Source organism: Podarcis erhardii (assembly GCF_964252035.2).
Source record: "Podarcis erhardii genome assembly, chromosome: 7".
In the NCBI taxonomy this organism is placed as follows: domain Eukaryota; kingdom Metazoa; phylum Chordata; class Lepidosauria; order Squamata; family Lacertidae; genus Podarcis; species Podarcis erhardii.
This window is the reverse complement of record NC_138511.1, coordinates 56,173,234-56,190,066: the sequence shown is the minus strand read 5'-3', so window position 1 is coordinate 56,190,066 and position 16,833 is coordinate 56,173,234. Positions and strand designations below refer to the sequence as shown.

Sequence of the window (16,833 nt, the reverse complement as noted above, 5' to 3'; positions counted from 1 at the left end):
TATGTTAATCCCTCTCTCTTTCTGGATACAGACAGATGTTTCCTTTGCACCTGCCTAGATGAAGCCTCTTTATAGAGTCACACGGACTCAGAGGACAAACTTTGCCTGCATATTAACTTCTCCCAGCCCCCCTCCCCGGAATTAACGCCCCTTTCTAACATCTAGTTAAGTTCTTGGCAACTTTGGGTTGAGCAAGACCTAGTGTGTGTGCAAGCGTCTTCTTGTGTGTGCAAAACTTTAGAAGAGGAGGGGAAATGTTGCGTCTATCTCTCTCCGCCGCTCCCCGCCCCCAAGCAGGGCGCTGTCCGAGGTTCTCCCCGCAGGGAACAAGCCTGCTGCCCCGCGTGCCCTGATCGTCGGAGGGGCGCGTTGCGCGGCGGATTTCTCCGCACCTGCTCCTCGGAGGGGCGCGGTGGCGGTCGGGCAGCGGGGTGGGGAGTGCAGACTTGCCTTCGTCAAATTTGCATGAAGAAGGCAGGCAAGGAAGTCGCTTTCCAGGCGCGGTGCTGCATCATCTTAACCATCCTGGGCCCCGGAGGACACCGAGCCGCATCCCAAAAGCAGGGGCTTGCAATTTTTTGCGGGGAGGTGGGTCTCAGCGTCAGCCCTATCTTTCCCCTCCCTCCCTCTGGGTGCGGGGGGGGGCGGGTTTGGCAGCTTTCCTACCATGTTGCTATGGCGGAGACGAAGAGGAGAGGAGAGAGGGGAGGAGGAAGCCTCGCCTCGGTTCTGCCCTGCAGGCGGGGGGGGGGGGAGCATCACTTCGCCGGGAGCCGCGGAGAAGGAGCAAGAGCAGCAGGAGGAGGAGGAGACGGGGCGGGCGCAAAGGAGGCGGCGGCGGCGCCAAGGAAGGGAGGGTCGGCGGGCAGCCCAACCCAGCTTGGGCTCCGCTCCGTTCCATGCGCGCCCGGGTCTCCCGCGGAGTTTCCCCACTCGCCGAGCACCCGGAGGCCGGGCAAGGAGGAGGAGGAGGAGGGAAAGCAACGCGCTGCCCGACGGAGCCAGACCAGGTTGTTGCTGCCGCTCCGCGAAGACGTCCGGGCGCTCGCCGGAGATGCGCGGTTGAGCGCGGGGCTTGCGCGAACAGCGGAGGCGCACAGCTCAGGTCAGTGGCAGGTCCGGGTCGCGGGGCTTTGGGTGCATGGAGGCGCACGCGGACTTCGGGGCAAGTACCGCGGAGTGTCGTGCAGCTTGGTTCCGGGAAGCGCGCAGTCGGCGGACAGGCAGACGCGCACGCCTGATCCTCTGCCTATACGAGGTACACTTCTCTCTCTCTCTCTCTCTCTCTCTCTCTCTCTCTCTCTCTCTCTCAAAGGATAAGGCTACGAGCCGGTACCCACTTACTTGGGAGCAAGCCCTTTTGAATTCAGCAGGTTGCGTTAAGAGCCCCGTGGGTTTTACTCCCGCGTAAACCACACGTAAGATCCAGCCGGGAAAGGAGAGGTAACGGGACTCATGCTTAGGAGCGAGTCGCGCCACCTGACGCCGGAATTTGGTGTGGGGGGAGCAACTCTGTACGAGTCCAAAGGCTTGATTCTTCTTTACCCTCTCCCTCTTCTTATTTCTTCCCTGCCTTCAGGGGCTTCTTGGCTCGGGGCGGGGCGGGCTTGTGCTTCCAGGGCTGCCCCGCGGCTCCCTCGCGCAACTTTTTTTTGCTGGAAGGCAGAACCGCGCGAAGTGCGCGCAAGGCGTTTTTTGCGCTTGGGCGCCTTGCTTGTTTATGTGTGTGCGGGGGGGGGGTGTCTCCGGGCCGGGAGGTGTGTGTTTCCCACATGCATTTCTGTCGTAAGTTCTGTGCGGGGTGAGGGCAGGTTGCACCAAGCGTTGAAAGGAACTAGACGGGGCAAGGAATTTGTTTGAAAAGAAAGTTTGCAACGGGAGCTGGGAAGGTCAGAGTGCCATCTACGCATGCTCAGGGACTTTGCGACCATAAATGTTGGTGATCACTTTATCTCGAGATTTATCGAGCCTCTAGCTCAGCCCGGTCCGATCCATGCCTGCCGTGTACCCGGGTCTGTGGTGGGGAGGAGCTGGTGTTCGGCAACCCGAAAATCTGTAAAATGGGGATGTTCCTTGATGTCTCCAGGAAATATTATTATCCAGGCCTTGGATGAATATCCCTATCCAGGATCTGAGGGGAAGTCTCCCATTCCGGAGTGTTTTCTCATAGGCCACCGCCCAAACGGAGGACGCAATGCACTCTGATGCTCCCCAGTACACAGATTTTGGAGGGCTTCTTCAAAAGTGCTTATGTCCAATCATCAGGATACTTGGCACCTGTATAATAATTACAGGTAACTATTTTGCTTCGTGGTGGAAAGGGTTGAAAAGATGGGGGCAAAAGTTTTTTAGGAACAATAAAAATGTGACAAAGTAATGGCATTTATGTATTGCACTTTAGAATGTACAGTGACTGTGATCTTGTCATCCTTACAACAATCCTGTTAGGTAGGTCAGTGTCATTAGCCCCATGCTGCAGATGAGGATGGCTCGTCCCAAGGCCACCCATTGTAGTCTCTTCCCAAGTTGGTGCTCTCCAGATGTTTGAAACCACAACTCCCATCAGCACCCAGGCAGCATTGTCCTGTTCACTGGAAGTTGCAGTTCCAGGCATCTGGAAGTTGAGGAAAATTGAACTAGTGAATTCTTGATGGAGAGCAAAGATTTGAAGCATGCGCTCTTGCCGATTCATCCCTCAGCCTCTTGGCTACTTTGCACATGTAGGACCTGCTAGCTAACAGCTGGATCCTAGCTGCGTTTACTTAGAAGTAAAGGCAGCTGTATCCCTGCACACATGCCATCTCCATGGCTGAGCTTTTCATTCCTAGCCTGTAACCATTCCGAATAAGACATTCCATTGCAACTGTCAGCCTTTTGAAATTCACAGTGTGCATCAATGCAAGGATTCAAAATACTGTATATGGGTTCCTGTAAGATGCTTTTTGCAAAAGGGGTATGTCAGAACTTTTAAGGGGTCAGGGCACAACTGGATGGGTGCTGTTTCTCCACCAAACCCAGCGAAATGAATGGGAGATGGGCACAGTGCTCTTGCATAGCTTTCACTCATTTCCATGGGGCTGGCACGGGAGAACTTGGGGTGGGGGAGTAGCCTCACCTGACTTTATCCTTCCTTTTAAAGTTTCTTCTTTTAATGTGTATCTGCACACTGCATCCTCTCCTATCCTATAGGTAGATTTCCCCCCACAAAAATATGGGCCTAAATCAATACACATTATTTGCAAATACATGTCCCTGAATCCCAGCTGACCTTTCTTCCTTTTTTCCCTCCAAGAGAAGTTGCTTTAGGATGGGGCAATTTAGAGCAAAGTGTTGGGGAAAGGGTTGCTCAAACCCTTTCCCCACCTCTCTGCTTTGGGTGCAAACAATGTGCTTGGTCTGCATATAGACTTGGAAAAGAGATGAGGTGGGGAAAGTGTTATGGTGTTCCCTCCTTTTGATGCCTCCGCATTCCAAAAAAATTTGTGTGTGCATTTCATAAGGAGCTGGCTTTCCACTGGCTAACTAGAGGAGAGTTCAGCAGGTTGATTTCAGGAATGTATCTCACCACTGGAAGCTCAAAGCACATAAATCGTCTCTTTTGAGAACAAAGTAGTGTAATATTTTTTTTATATATGATCTGGGTACATTTATGAAAGGTATTGTGGAGCAAAATGTACAGGGCGTCCAGCCCGGGTGTGCTGCTGAAGTGGATGAGAGGTGCAATGTATTTATTTATTTCTATATCCCTCCTTTTCCTCCCAGGAACTCAAGGCGGCACACACAATTCTTGCCCTCCCCACTTAATCCCCACAACAACCCTTGTGAGGTAGGTTAGGCTGAGAGTGAGTGACTAGCCCAAAGTTACCCAGTGAGCTTCATGGCTGAGTGGGGGTTCAACCCCTAGTCTCCTGGGTCCTAATCTGACACTCTAACCATTATGCCACACTGGCGTTCAGTCCAAAACAGCTGGAGGACACCAGGTTGAGGAAGGCTGTGATAGACTGACAAGTTAGGGCATGGTGTTGGTGCAAGAAGCATTGTTGGTCCAATAAATTTAGCAGCTTGGAGTATAGCTGAAATATCCCCCCCCCCCGCATCCCATAAAGCCCATACTTAAACAGTCTTGCTGCATCATTCAGACTCCTGTCCTTGCCTTCAGCTATCTCACCATGCCCTCACCCATTGCAGCCTTCACCCTAAAAGATGGCTAGGCTGGCCCTAACCACAGCATTTCTTGTGAGTGGAACCTGAGCGCTTTTATTTGAGGTGCTCTTCTGTTTGTTTGGTGACCACATGTAAGGCAAGGATAGGCAAACAGTTAGAGTCCTACTTAATTCATTCTTCCAGAAATAATAAATACAAAATGCAGCCATCCTTTGAAACTCACACTCCTCTGAACTTCACAATGCAGTTCTTCAGCCCCCCAAAATGTGTATTGTAGTGAAAAGTATGCACAAAAATGCATGAATTAGTGAAAAAATAACGTATAATGGGCAATGGATTACGGGAAGAAATCACTGCAAAAATGTGTGCATTAGACAAAATTACATACACCTGTCTGTTTATATTAGGAAAAACCCACACTTAAATCCTGACGAATCTTCATGAGATGATGATGATTTAATTGCAAACTGCTGCAAAATGTGGAGAACTGAATTTAAGATTGGGGGAAAGAATGAAAAATGGAAAGAATCAAAACGGACAAATCCTAAAATGCTGGTGAATTTTTATGAAGGCTTAAAACGAATATAACAAATAGATGCAGAAATAGGGCAAACTGAACTGAAGACAGAAATTGAGATGCCCTAATGGACATGTCTGCCTACCCCTCAGGGAAGCCTGCCTCAGCTCTATGTTCAATATGCAGAGGGGCAGCTCAAGTGTATGGAAAAGGCTCGCCTCATAAAAGGGAGCATTACTGCAGTGTTACCCTTTGTACACCAGAGCCCGCTTGCATCTGATGCATGAAGTTACATCAGTTTTGTTTTTTTAGATCTGTGGGGTTTTAGAGGCTTTTATTGATCGTGCTTATTGTAATTGGTTTTAGCATTTCTATTGTATCTGTAACTTGCTTTGACTCATTTCCATGAGTCAAGGTACACACACACAGTTCTGAATAAAAAATATTGTTGTATTTCATTAAAGAAAAAAATCCAATCGTTTACTATCAGGGTGTTCTGATTTCATCAACATGATGTTTTTCTCTCTAGAGATATCCAGGGATGCAGATGGATAGTGGGCAAACTGAGCAGATAATCAAAAAACTAGGATGGCGCTTGTTCCTCAAGTGTCTTGGGGGAGAGATTCTGTAATTGATACTTAGGGTTAGCTGAACATCTCCTAAGAGCTTCCTAGCCTGAGTCATGTGGATTCTGTCTCATCTAATCTCCCTAGTTGCATGTTTACATGGGCCCCTCGCATTTATGTCTCGTTTGTTCATTTTGTCATGCCAATTAATTCTACTATGTACATTTGACATCTCTCCTGTCTTTTATCCAGCGTGAACAGTGCTTGTGCATGACACAGATAATAGAGCAGATGCATAGCTTTGTTGCAACCTGAGATGAGAGCGCTGCACTGATCCAGCATCAAAAACAAGAGCAGTTGTGTCCAAAGGATGGTGCAAAATATAAAATCCGTAGGCATGCCACCCGTAGGCATTCCCTCCATAATACGCACAGACATTTCCCCTTACTTTTTAGGAGGAAAAAAGTGAGTGTTATGGTGCAAAAAATACGGTATTTATTTGTTAGAAAGCCCAGTGTGGTTCAAATAATGTGGCTCTGTCTCAGATATTTCCTTTCTTTCATCCTAAAAACATCTTCACTCAAACACTGTCAAGTTTTCTATATGTAAAAAAAATACTACAATGGTACCTTGCGTTAAGAACTTAATTCGTTCTGGAGGTCCTTTCTTAACCTGAAATTGTTCTTAACCTGAGACACCACTTTAGCTAATGGGGCCTCCCGCTGCCGCCGCACCGCCTCCACGCAATTTCTGTTCTCATCCTGAAGCAAAGTTATTAACCTGAGGTAATATTTCTGGGTAAGCAGAGTCTGTAACCTGAAGCATCTGTAACCTGAGGTACCACTGTACTCTTTTTCTCTAGCAGGGACAACCAATGTAGCCCTCTGCATATGTTGTTAGAGTACAACCAGCACAGCCCATTGTCAGGGAGGATGATGGGAGCTGTAGTTCAGTAGTGTCAGGAGGTGGAGACAGCAGTGTAGCTAGCCGCTCGGGTGCATGGCGTGGCGCGCGCATCACGGGGCGGGCTGCCCATGGGGGCGGGGTGAGCGAAGGCTGCGTGGAGCCTCTCCACAGACTCCCCCTCAGCTGTAGGGCAGCTGAGGTGGTGGTCAGACTCAAGCCCCGCACTGCTGGAAAAAGCAGCGTGGAGCTTGCAGGTAGTCCGCCCACTGCCTCCCCCTCAGGAGAGACGCATGGCTCAGGCATGCTGCAGGCCCTGTGGTGTGGTGCCTAATGCCCCCCGCGTCACCTAGCTACCAGTTTCATAGGAAGGGGGGTGCGGGGGTTGCAGGAGTTATTTTTTCAAAAAAGTGTCGTGAGTCTATTTTCAAATAAAACACACACACATATTTTTGCCATTTTGTCACCTCCCTCAGTAATGATACCTGGGGCAGCCTGCATCCACTGCACCCCCCCCTCCTATGCCACTAGGCGGAGGAGGCACTTTGGCTACACCCATGAGGCTTGGTGAGGTAGCTACCTCAGGCTGTGGACAGCTGAGAGGAACAGCAGAAGACTGGGCCGCTTGCCGCCTCTTGCCTTTGCTGCTGTTGCCGCCTCTTCCTCTTCTGGCCACTGTCGTCTGTTCTTCTCTGGCTTCCTTTTTTCTCCCTCACCACATTCAGCAAACCAGGCCTTCCTCGGGCCACTTCCAGCCACCTCAGCCAGAGGAGATGTATGTGGTGGGGAGTGGTGGGTGTTACTTTCTGTTTCACCTCAAGTGGCAAAACGTCCTGGGCTAGCCCTGGTTGGCTTTTCCTGTTCTGTTGCATCTTTGGATAGAACTCCTCTTCTTTGTATTGTGATAGATGGTGGCGATGGATTAGTTTGAAATGTGTGGCATTTGGATTATCAGGGAAGTCATGAGTGGGATCTGCAATGGGATGTTGCAGTGCAACCCCCCTCCTACAAGTCAGCCAGCCACTCTTTCCCTTGCCCCAAATTCTATTTTCCTTTCCCAACTGCCATTCTACATCCCATGGCATTCCACACTCTGTTCGTCCCATCCGCTACATGGCTACTTTTAAAGTGTACTGCTGAAAGAGCCAGATGGGGTCAGAGGGTTGCCATACAGAGGCTTCTCTCTGCTTTCCTTTAATGCCACCTTAAAGGCATGCCCCAATAGGAAACCTTATTTAAAGGGCAGTTATAAGTAACACAGGTCTAGCAAAGGACTTTTAATAGTGCTGTGCTCTTTTTATTATTTGTATCTTAATGAATATGCTTTTATATTGTTTTAATCTGGAGTTTAATTACTTTTGAACACTTATAAATATGGAAAACGGTGAGGCAGTTCCCAGGGGCAATGTGAGGCAATGTGTTTTTTGAGGGGGCTGAGCCCCCTCAATATTCAGGGTCTGCCCCTGCCTCCTCGCAGCATTGTACACACGTGAGGGCATCGCATGATGTCATACGCATGACGTCATGACGTCACATGGCATTGCACACTCCCCCACCCCCAATTCTATTAAGAAGGTGGTGCCTCAGTATGGAACCCTGCATTATGGGGTGGGTGGGATTTCAGGGGCTTTTGGATACACTTTCTCTTTTTAGTTTGCTCTGAAACAATAGAGTCGCACTGACTTCCTGTTTCAGGGTGAAAGAGGCTATTGACTAGATGCACGGTAAATTTTTGTTTAACAGTTTACTGAACTTCTGAGAGCCAAGGCAAAGCTTTCCTACCTGCTTTGAATAATAAAAAAAATGGGGGTGGGGAGGAGCCCATTGTTGCAGGGCCAAGGCTTTGCTTTAATTGTTAGCTGTGATTCAGTCAGACACAGTGGGCAGCCTCCTCTAAGGCAGTGTCCCTATTTTCCAGGGACAGTCCCGGATTTACAGAATCCAGTTTCTGATTTGATCCCGGAATGACCCACTTTTCCTTAGGATGTCCCTATTTTCATCAGGGAAATATTGGATGGTATGGTAAGACATCCCTATTTTTATTAGAGATATGTTAGTGGAAATGGAGTTCTCTGACCCCCAAGCCTTCTGAAGGCAGCCCTGTATAGGGAGGTTTTTTAATGTTTAATTTGTTAATATGTTTCTATATATGCTGGAATACCCCACCCATCTGACTGGGGCAACCCAGTCAAATGGGTGGGGTATTATTATTATTATTATTATTATTATTATTATTAATAATAATAATAATATTGGATAGGACATTCCTATTTTCACAGGAGAAATGTTGGAAGGTATGCTAAGGGCAGGTACTCAATCAGCCGCTCTTTGCAACAGGGCCAACTGAATGATACAACCACAAAGATTTTAGCAGGGCTGCCTGCCCTGGGAGAAGGCTGGCTGGAAGGAATCCAGGCCAGAATTGGGTCTTTGTTCAAAGAGGCAGTGTGCCAGTTCGGGTGTGCGTGTGGTGCTCTGGGCTCGCGGGACCATTTAATTATTTAATCTCTTGATTTCTCATGGCACACCGGCCATTCTCTCATGCCACGCTAGAGTATGCACTCGCTAGCACGCAGCCGGGGGAATCACTGACCTAAGCAAAGCTCTCCTAAATTAGAACAGTCCTGGCCAAATCCTTGTTATTTATTGGTGGCGCTGCCATTTGATGAAAGGATCTCATTTTGTTCGACAACCACCTTCTCATCAATTCCCTTCATGTCTGTGGGATTTGCTCTTTATTCCAGGAGAAGGCCTTGAAAAGCTCTCTGTGCTGGAGAATAAGCTCTTTGGAATTCATGGGTTTCCAAATTAAACTTTGGCTGACACCTGCTACCTCACCCAGGAGAGGAGAATGTCACTGTGAGCGTGAGACAGACTGGGTCTCTCTTTCCTAGCAAAGTGCTTTTAAAAAAAAGAAAATTAGGTAATTATTCAAAGCAGAATACATACAGTAAATGTTTGAGGCCTAGAAACCAAACACAAGATTTAACAGCTGTTTCAAGAAAGAAAGCGAGCTGAGGAATGCTTGGAACAATTAACCTTTCTGGGTGCCTTATGCAGAGATGCCTAATCAATAGTAATCCAATAAGCTAAGTAAAATCAAACTTATTACAATGTATGTATAAATGAATATTGGCAGCCCGTCCTTTGTCTTGTCTCTCCGACATGTGAAAATTTAGTACGCCTTAGTTCCCACAAGCTCTGAAAGAATTTAGACAGCACCATAACATAAGGTCGAAGCTTAATTATTTACGGGTGGGCATCAATCAGCTTGTATGGATGATTTATTTATACATTGCCAGGGCCATAAAGTGAAATGGTGAATTCTGATTTTGTCTTCTTGTTGGAGCAAGGAGGGGCAAGTTCCTTGGCCTTTGGAAAGTGGTGGAAGTTGTTGTTGTTGTTGTTGTTGTTGTTGTTGTTGTTGTTAGTATACCACCATATACCCATAGATCTCAGGGCAGTTCATGACATAAAATTACAAAATGATAATAATAAAAACACATACGTAATAAAAAATGGAAACAAATACAAACCAATAATCGTCACACATTAGGATCCCAATATGAGGGCATGATAGGGACGCGAGTGGTGCTGTGGGTTAAACCACAGAGCCTAGGACTTGCTGATCAGAAGGTCGGTGGTTTGAATCCCCGCGGTGGGGTGAGCTCCCGTTGCTCGGTCCCTGCTCCTGCCAACCTAGCAGTTCGAAGTAGATAAATAGGTACCACTCCGGCGGGAAGGTAAATGGCGTTTCTGTGTGCTGCTCTGGTTCACCAGAAGCGGCTTAGTCATGCTGGCCACATGACCCGGAAGCTGTATGCCGGCTCCCTCGGCCAGTAAAGCGAGATGAGTGCCGCAACCCCAGAGTCGGTCACGACTGGACATAATGGTCAGGGGTCCCTTTACCTTTACTATGAGGTCATGAAGGTTGAATCCTGCCTCTGCTGCCCTCAAAGCAAATATTGAAAACAACTTACAAGGTGGCCAGCTGTTTATCCAAGAAATAATAATAGGATTAAAGAGTTCAAAGGTACTCCAGGGGCCATCAAGTTCAATCCTGTGCAATTCAGGAATCACAGCTAAAGAATCCCTGACAACTTTTGATTAAAAAATCTCCAGCAAAGGAGAGTCCACCACCTTCCAAAGTAGTCCATTCCACTGTTGAACAGTTCTTACCCTCTAAAAGCTCTGCCTAATATTCAGTCAGAATCTCCTTTCTTGTATTTTGAATCCCTTTGTCCAGGTCCTATTCTTTCGCAGAAGCAGAAAACAAGCTTGCTCCTTCTTCCATGTGACAGCCCTTTAGAAATGTGAAGATGGCTGGCATATCACTTCTCAGTCTTCTCTTCTGTGGGCTAAACATACCCACCTCCCTCAACTGTTCCTCATTAGGCTTAGTTTCCAGACTCTTGATCATCTTGGTCTCAGGGTGGTTTAACAAACAATTTCCAGAGTGGTTTAATAATCACTCCCTCTTCTTTGTTTTTGTTTAATGTTGTATTTTCACTTTTTCTTTCTGTAACCTTTAAAACTTTAATAAATATTATTTTTTTAAAAAATAATCACTCCCTCTTCCAAGAGAAATCTGGGAATTGCAACTCTGTGAAGAGAATAGAGGGTCCCCAAATAACTCCCAGCATCTTGAACAAGCTACAGTTTTTGAGAAAGTGATGACTGTTGAAGTGGAATTATAGTGCTTTAAGTGCATAGTGCAGATGTGACCCAAGTTGTGGAAGGCTAGAGTCCATAAGGAAGGGAGGAAGAGGAGATCCAGGGGTGCTCTGTTGTTGTAGCCCCACATTTTCCAGAATGCGTCATTGTTCAACCCATATCATCAGAATATACCTAAACAGGAGCAGCACAGTGTCTAAAGCCTTATGCAACTCCTTTAAGAATCCCGAAAAGCTGCTTCGTAAAAAACATCAGAGCATTGCTGGAAATCAGCTTCGAAAGACTGACCTGGGGTTTTCTTTGTCAAGAGGTGAAGACACAGCCAGCCTTTTCCATCTCACAATTAACACCCCCAAATCAATGGCTAGCCTGCTTTTTATGCTTGCCTTGGTCGTAAGCAGGAAGGCTCTGTAAAAAAAACACCTTCATAGCTATCTGGTGAGAAAACAGCATGTAATAAGCTGGCTCGGCCTTAGAACTGTCTTTTGTGCAGGGAAGGCTAATCTGGCCAGGCCTGAAGCTGCTGAATCCCACCACAATTTGTTGATTACCTGGGTGCAAGGGTACCCCCATGAGATAGTCTTTAGTTTTTGCTTTAAGGTCATAATCAGTCGTTTGAATGAGGTTGACATAGAAAACTGCCTGGTATCCAGGCAGAACATTGGTCTTACATAGCGTAAGAAGATAAGGAAAGCCCTGAAGGGCTAGGCCAATGGTGCATCTATTCCAACATCCTGCTCTCCCAGTGGCCAGCCAGATGCCTGTGGGAAGCCTGCAAGCATTCTCTCCTCCTCTGGTCTCCAGCAACAGTTATTCAGAAGCCCTACTGCATTCTACTGTGGAGGCAGAGCATGACCATCACGGCTAGTAGCCATCGGTAGCCTTATTCTCCTCCATGAATTTGTCCAATCTGCTTTTGAAGCCACCCAAGTGGTTGGCCATCACTGAGTTCTACAGTCTACCTATGTGCTACATAAAGAAGTCCTTTCTTCTGTCTGTCCCGAATCTTCCAACGTTCAGCTTCACTGGATGTCCACGAGTTCTAGTGTTAGCACACTGACCGGAAAAGGCTGCCCAGGATTACTGATGGAGATATGCCGGGCCCTATATGGAGGTGCTGTAAATGGAACCTGAGACCTTCTACACTAAGGTTACCAGATTTATTTCAACGAATCCAGGGAAACTTTTCAACTTCCTACTAAACAGATGGATTTTGTCAGGGGACTGATTTGTAAATCTGGGGACAGACGTCTGATAACCTTATTCTGCACACAAAGCAGGTGCTCTGTTCCTGGGCTGCAGTCTTTCAAACTAAAAATATGTAAGATTCTAGGCCTCATGGGTCTGAATAAAGAACATGGGAAGGTGCTTTTGTTAGAATTCCTGATCTATTATTGCAGTCATGGGATTTTTGTCTTTCACACGACGTGATATGTTTTGACTCCAGAGTGGGAAGTGAAGAAGACAGGATGTTTGTGTTACTGTGTTCTGTGAAGTGGGGACTATTGTCCTTTTTTCTTTTCTCTTTGCTGTCTGATACTAGAGAGAGAGGGAGCCATGTTGCAGTGCTCTGGGCGTGTTTATATGTAAATAAAAGTAGATTAGCCAAAATGCTGAGTTGCTGAGGTTTGTCACGCAACTGTGCAAACTCTGTGGATCCCTAAGTGTGCCGGTGTTGGTTGGCCTCGGTCGCTGTGATGTTTGGGCTGAAGAAAGCTTTTGAAGCTCCCGAACGACCAACCAGGAGGGAGGGAACATGCCAGTTGGGCATGTGTCTCTGCCAGGGTCCTACTCGAGTGTAGGCTGAACTCCTGACAGTTTTATACTGCGTCAGAGCATTGGGGTCCCTCTAGTTTGGTCTTGTCTATCCTGGCTGGAGGCATCTCTCCAGAATTTCAAGCAGGGAGACTGTTCCAGCCCTACTGGGGATTGAACTTGGAACCTTTTGCATGCAAAGTGGGTGCTCTTCCATTGAACTACAACCCATTTGCTCTTAACATGGAATATAAGACATCAAAAGACATTTCCTCCAGTGAACACTATGTGAATATTGACTTTCCTTTAATCCCATTAAGCTCCATTGTTTGTCCTTGCTGCTGCTGATACTTTGGTGTGATTTCACCCCTGGCTGCTCCTCTATCCTTTTTTCTGGTTTCCTTTGCACATTTACCTGGGAGGAAGCCCCATTAAGCTCAGTGGGATGACTCTCTGATTCACCTTGCCTTTGGTGATCATAGGTGTGATCCTAACCAGTCAGAGACCACACAGTAAATGGGGTGGCATCACAATGCTATATATCCAATCAGATTTGGCTGTGTGATGATGTCATTGAGGACAAGTGAAGGCAACTGAGAGTGAGCAACAGAGCAACAAGTGAGAGAAAAGCAAAGGAACGGATAAACATTTTTACAAGGCGGTGGAAAAATCATTTTAAAAGAGAGGGGGTGGTTTTGGCAGCCCCCAAAATGTTAAAAAACATCTTCCCTGCCTTCAAACCTTCTGAGGGTGTGATGGGAAGATCTCAAGAGCCACTTCCCCACTTCCCCCAAAACATTTTCTTTTAGGAGTGTCACTGGGTGTAATTACAGCGCGGGATTCACCCAACTATCCTCAGTCAATTCGAAATGTGAGCTGCATCTTATTTATTTCCTTGAGCTCCAGAAATGTCAAGATTAAATTAGCTGTGGAGGAGAATGAAACGTGAAGAAAAACCAGGGCAGGAAAGAGGGGGAGACGCCAAAGAGGGAAGCTAGGAAGAAGATCTACAAAGAGAAACGCAGCACAAGGCACTTGGGTCTGCGCCTCATTTTTACAGCATCGTAAAGCTGGGAAGGATCCCGCGTGTCGTTTCACCCAACGAAACGCTCATTGCAGGATCGCCGTACATGTCATCATCTCAGGGATGGCCAACATTGCCATTCAGTATGTTGCCCTCCAGGATTTTTTTTTTTTTAAAAAAAACAACCACCAAAAACCAAAGATTAATGTGGAATTGGGATGGAACAGATTCATGATGATTTGTCTATCTCTGGTTCTAAGGAATGTACAAGAGCAAAGCCCAACACAAGAAGTCTAACTCAGCACTGCATGAAGGAGGACTTCCTTTTCTCTGACCTGAATCTTTCAGCATTCAGCCTCATTGGATAGTTCCCAAATTCTAGTGTTATGAGAAAAGGAGAAAAACTTCTCTCTATCCGTTTTCTCCATGCCATGCACAATCTTAGAAACTTACACCACCTTTTACCTTTTCTCTAAACCGAAAGGTCCCAAATGCTGCAGCATTTCTTCATGGGCGAGTTGCTCCCCGCCCCCCATCCATCAATCATTTTGATTGCTCTTCTCTGAGCCTTTTCCAACCCTACAATATCCGATGCTATACCACAGAGCCACGCCCCTTCTCCAAAACATACAGAGGGGCGCCTTGTCCTGTTTCACCACCTGAGGTGAAATGGGAAGCCTGGTGGAACGCTCTGTCACAAGAGACCAGGGCCCTGCAGGATTTGACATCTTTCCGCAGGACCTGCAAGATGGAGCTGTTCCACCAGGCCTTTGGTCCAGGCCCAGTCTGACCCCCTTCTTTCCATGAGACCCTGTATGTAAGTGGCCCTTTGTATCGGCCCATATGGGACCAGCACAGGTGACCGGGTCTGCAAATATTTAATATTCCTGCCTTCACGGCTGTGATTTGTGGGTTGGCCACTTAATTTTATTTTGATTTTACTGTGATTTTGAGCTGTGTTTTAATCAATTGTTTGATTTTGTGTTTTTAATGTATTATATATTTGGTGTTAGCCCCTTGGCCGGGGAGGGCGAGGTATAAATAAAATTTATTTTTATTATTATTATTAATCTGCCACCACATATCGCATGCTGTACGTCAACAGCCCCTCTTGTGTCCCCACCAAAGCCTTGCTTACTGGAGTCACACAGCTGAAGCTTCTGGATTACAGTGAGTTCTTGCAAGAGCCCCATAAGATCACGAGAGCCCTGCAGGATTGTCTACAGGCTTCTCAGCAATCTCGCGTGTCTCCTGCTTCATGGACAGGACGGCCCTGCGCCTCCTCCATCCTGCAAGGAACAAAGGGCGCTTTCCCCTTTTTTGTCCTGTTCTGCTAGTGACACGACGCTGTTCAAAGCGTGCATCAGGAAAACCAAGGCTCAAGATGGCAGATTCTGTGGATTAGTCATGGCCCAAACAGAGGATTTCACACCTCCTGCCGAACAGGCGTTAAGGGATGAAACACCACCAAGTGATTAGTGCTGTTCTAATTGAGTGGAATAATAAATGTGCGAGCATTAATCACCGGGAGGAACTGGCATTTCTGTTTGCCTTCGGATGAGCAGAGACACATACACAGAGAAGTATATTCCAGTCAAGCTGATTTTTCCAGCATCAGCAAAGCTTTGGGCAAGGGGAGCCCATTGAGAGGGAATGTGTAAGTTTGTACTGTGGGTCTGCTGGAGGATTTGCCTCCTGGGGCAAAGATAACTCTGGCTATGCACTTTAGGGCAGCAATTCCCAACCTGCTCCCTCCAGTTGTTTTGGGCTACAGTTCCCACTAGCCGCCGGGCAGCACAGCCGTGCTGAAGACGTGAAAGCCCAAATAGTAGTTGGGGTTAAAGGCACATATAAACCGCACCCCCATCAGTTGATGGTGGAAGTCAGTGGAAGGGAGGAAGAGAAGCATCAGGGTGAGAAGGCTTCCTGCCATCATTCCATGTTGGGAAAAGACCATAGCTCAGTGGTAGAGCATCTGTTTTGCATGCAGAAGGTCCCAGGTTCAATCCCCGGTGTCTCCAGGTAGAGCTGGGAAACTCCTGTCTGAAACCCCGGAGAGCTGCTGCCGGTTTAGTGTAGAGACAGTTCTGAGCTAGATGGACCAAGAGTCTGACTCAGTAGGAGGCAGCTTCCTATGTTCCCCAGTATGAATTGAGTCCTCTGCCTCCATGCTATTCTTCAGGAAGTTGGTATCGTATTATGGGTTGTATATATACACACACATTTATTACAAATTCCATTTTATTTATATTGAAAGCCACTCAAGGGAGGGGGGAGTATTTCTGAAGGTTGTACAAAAAGGAAAATAAGGATTTTCCGTTAGACTAGAGCAATTTCTTGGAGATGTGTCCCAGTTTTCTGTACAAGTATTGCAATCTGAGCAAGAGCTTTAAGCTCCAGAAAAGATGGACCATCACTACTGTATTTTAATATTTTGTTGGAAGCCACCCAGAGTGGCTGGGGAAACCAAGCCTGACGGGCAGGGTATACATACATACATATATTATTATTATTATTATTATTATTATTCCTGCTGGGATGGGCTACACTTCACTCTCCCTCTGCCCGGCTCCTCCTTCCCACCACTTTTCGAGAAATTAACACATCTGATTGGATTTCTGGCAAGTCCCAAGGAAAAACTGTCTGGGAGGCTTGTCTACATGTATATAAAAAGAAAAGCCCTGGATTGATCTGAGAACTTGGCATATTTAACAAACCTTTCAGCGCCATTTTTCAGATCAGTGATAATTTGATGCCCTGGATGGGTGCCTCAAGCCAAGCTTGTGTCAAAATGATATGAACCAGCCAGTTTTCTGACAAGGTTTATAGCCAAAAGGGCCATTAAATATGCCAAATTGATAACTTCACTTCACCTTTCACAACACTTCATTTGAAATGGTTATCTCAGGCCTAGTTCTCATAGAGGCCATAAAACTTGCCATAACGATACTTAAGAATTTTGATCTTTGCCCGTTCTGATGCAAATGGACCTCATCCGCCCCTTTGGGTCATTTTACTCAGAGTAGACCCATGGAATATGAATAGACCTAAGTTAGCCATGGCCATTAAGAATTTAAGAAGAACCTACTGGATCAGGGTAATGGCCCATCTAGTCCGGCATTCTGTTCTGTTTAATGTATGATGTATTACATTATTTTAATATTTTTTTGAAAGCTGCCTAGAGTGGCTGGGGAAGCCCAGCCAGATGGGAGGGGTATAAATAATATATT

The 16,833-nt window shown here is 46.8% G+C and overlaps 1 protein-coding gene across 1 annotated transcript in view; it reads left to right on the top strand.

Annotated features, from left to right (window-relative positions):
* Window positions 1–297: 297 nt before the first annotated feature.
* CHST8 (carbohydrate sulfotransferase 8) overlaps window positions 298–16,833 on the top strand; it is a 248,769-nt gene continuing 232,233 nt past the window's right edge. The window contains exon 1 of the mRNA XM_081872206.1: window positions 298–1,105. The gene's annotated coding sequence lies outside the window, so the exon portion shown is untranslated. The remainder of the gene's footprint in view (window positions 1,106–16,833) is intronic.